Genomic DNA, 3,642 nt, shown 5'->3' with positions numbered 1-3,642 from the left:
ACTCAGTGTGAGTAACCAAAAAAAACTAGGAGGGGGGCCAGTTTCAAAAACTCTTTGAAGGTAAGGAAATCGTCAACTATAGAAGGAGAAAGAGAATTGGTGAATTCTTCAAGCCATGATGCAAGGGATTATGAGATGCCCAAACCTTATTTATAGCCTTAGAGTCTTCCCTTAATTTCATCTTCCGTCCCTATGGGATGGAGTAGAATTCAAAATTACCTTATCTTTTTAGGATTATGAAATATTCCAGTTAGTTAACATTTAACGAATTAGTATTGGTGGTGATGCAGTTTTGATCGTCGGATGCTAGTCGATGGTTGCGAGGGGACATCGGTGCAATGATAGAATGACGTGAGGTTGAGTGATGAGTTTATTTTAAAAGTGGTGGGTCATATTTTTCTTTTTGTAAGGTCTCAATAAATAAATAAATAAAATATTTAAGTAAATAATTAAAAATATTCAATAAGGGCAATATAGTATTTTTATGGTTGTGAGGGACTCAACGCGTAACAAAAATACAATGTAGGGACCATCTGAGTTAGAAAAACAATTACGAGTGAAGAAAGTGGTAGCAGATTGGTGGTTTTAACTTATGTTATTGTAGTGTGGTTTTAATTTATGTTATTGTAGTGTGAATTTTTTAATTAAATTTTATTTCTAATATTGTTTAATATTTTTTTTATGTTTTAAATTACTATAAGTTTATTTTAAAGATTAAAAAAATTATAAAAATGTTATATTTTATTTTATTCAGAAGTTTCTAAATAAATTAAATTAAAAATAATGATGTGGTAAATGAGTTGAATGTGTTGAGAAATATATATCATTTTATTGTGTTGTGGGTTGAAAATGATGGAAGAAACATAAAAGAGAAAAACCGATGTGACAAAGTCAAACCTTGTATCTTATTCAATTGAGTTGATATTACATGTAACAACCCGAAGTTGTTCATCGCCGAAAACCCGTTCTACCCGTATAACTCGTCGGAAATCGAAATGTCCCGTTATCATTTTTGGGCTTAGTTATCTAAAATTATATATTTATTTTCATTCAATGAGGGTCCAAATCATTTAGGAACTCATGAATTTAGCCCAAAACATTTATTTCTTAAGTTTTAGAAATATCCTCGTCGGGTGACGAAAACTCAATCGGGTGCGACCCAAAGCATCGTTTAAGGCCGGTATCGGGTAGAATTCCACCGTGTCCAAGTTTTAGGGACTATATAAACATGTTTTAGCACTCATTTGAAGCTTTTTCCTTCTCTCTCTACTCTCTCTCTAACCTCTCTCCTAAATCCAAAGATTAAGTGTCCAAAACTCAAATTTAAGGCTTCAAATCCTTAAGGTACCTTCCTAGCCTTAATCTATAGCATGTTTAGCTTCCAAATTAGACACTTAATCATAAAATTGGCCAATATATGTGAGTTTACAGCCCAGGAGGCAGCCTAGGCTGTAAACACCATTTTGAAGGGTTTTTAGCCCTTAAACTCCTTCCTTGACTCAATTGGACTTTAGATATGGCTAAGAGACTTCAAGATATGGACTAAGAACACTTAAAACTTTGATTTTGAGCCATTTGAAGGAGTTTACGGCCAAGGCATAAGCGTGGGCCGTAAACTCATGTTAATGGGGTTTTTCAAGCCCTTAAACCCTTCCAAATCACTTCTATGGCTTAGATATGAATTATAGGACCTTGGTTTTAGCATTTGGACACTTGAAACATGAATTTTGAGGGATTTAGATGAGTTTACAGCCAAGGCATATGCTTGGGCCGTAAACTCCCCAAAACTTGACATAAAACCAATTCTAAGGTGTTAGAAAGCCATCCAACACCACCAAAAGCTTTGGAATAAATCAAGGGACCAACCAAAAATACTTTAAGGGCCTTAAACACATCATTTGTGGTGTTTCTAAGAGTTTACAGCCAAGACCTGTTCTTGGGCTGTAAACTCCAAAATTTTTGGTGTTAGAATGCAAACTAAACACCCCTACAGCCTTTAGATGAATTTTAGAAGTCCATTCATGCAAGTTTTAGGCCTTGAAACACCTTGTAGCTCCCTATATTAGAGTTTACGGCCATGAAGGGGCTTTCATGGGCCGTAAACTCCATAAATGCCTCATATGTTCCATATAAACTCATTTCTAGGCTTGTGGAATTTTTTAGAATCACATGTGATTGATTTTAACAACTTAAAAACACTAAATCTTGAAGAGTTGAGAGTTTACGGCCAAAGAACCCATGCCTAGGCCGTAAACTCCCTTATGTAGTGTATATAATGTTTTTAATTCAATCCAAGCCTTAAGAAAAATTAATCCAAGCAATTCCAAGTGTCCATATCCATTTATAACCCAAATTTGCACCTTAAACCACCCTACCATGAGTTTACAGCCGTAAACTCATGGGGAATGGGTGTTTTGGCCCTAAAACTCATTTAATAGTTTACTCATGGGGAGTAAACTCAAGTCCCAAGTCCCTAGTGTCATTTCCCATCCCTAAACGCCACCCGGGTCCCTCCAAACACTCGTATCGGAGTATTTTCGCGACTAGAAGCAATTGTCCCTATCCAACAATCAATCTAAGTTCTAATTAGATACAAATGTGTATCTTTACATTATAATTAGGAACCTCGTGTATTTACAAGCCCCGGATCAACTCTTAGCATCCAAATCGTCATACTTCTCGTCCGGTGAGTTCATACCCCTACGCCTTTTTCACTGTTTTTAACTGTTTTCAGGGGGGGAATACAAGCAAACCAAAACTGTTTTCAAATCATAACATTTATGTGTTTCAAATAATATCTGGAAAATATATAAACTCTTTTACTCCTTATGTATTATGTTGAGCATAAGGAATGATTTATCAATTACAACTAAATGGATTTTAGTTAAGAAAATAATCAAACTAATCAAATTATTATGGGAATAATTTGGGGTTCTATGTCTCTCTTTATATCACTTACTGATATTTGTATTAAGTTATTAGATAAACTATGTCTGATTCAGTTTATCTCCGTATCATTCGAATGTTTTGCCAGATAGTTTCATTATATATATATCTATTTTCACTGTATCATGTCTTGAAATCTTTGTATGTTTGATATCGTATTGGAACCCTGTGAATAGTTAATACTAGCTTGTGAGATAGTCACTACCCTTTATGGATGATCAAGTAAATCCTCTCCGGAAGTGTAACCAGAGTCTCCTGGAGGGAGAGCGAAGAGTTTGTGAATAGATCTATTCGGGACTGACAATCCCACACCTTAACTGCTAGCTACAGTTAGGCGGGCACGCCTGGGGTGACAAATTCTGGATATCATTCGATGTCTGACTAACGTCAAGGAGGTCTCGTTGTCGTATCAGTATGGTTACCCGACTCACAATACGTATTAATATAACTTATTCACAGCTAGGGTTTGTTTAGAATCTATATCTTGTTCGGGATGGTAATCCCATGGTTTTATGTCTATATCTCGTTCGGGATGATAATCCCATGATCTTGTGTCTATATTTCGTTCGGGATGGAAATCCCATGGATTTAAAACTAAATCTTATACGGGATGATAATCCCATGATTTTATCAAACTATTATCTAGTTTCGGGATAGTGATCCCATGGTTTATCAAGCTATCTTATATCTACTTTC

The sequence above is a fragment of the Lactuca sativa genome, chromosome 4, assembly GCF_002870075.4.
Source record: "Lactuca sativa cultivar Salinas chromosome 4, Lsat_Salinas_v11, whole genome shotgun sequence".
Lineage (NCBI taxonomy): Eukaryota > Viridiplantae > Streptophyta > Magnoliopsida > Asterales > Asteraceae > Lactuca > Lactuca sativa.
Note: the sequence above shows the minus strand (reverse complement) of the source record.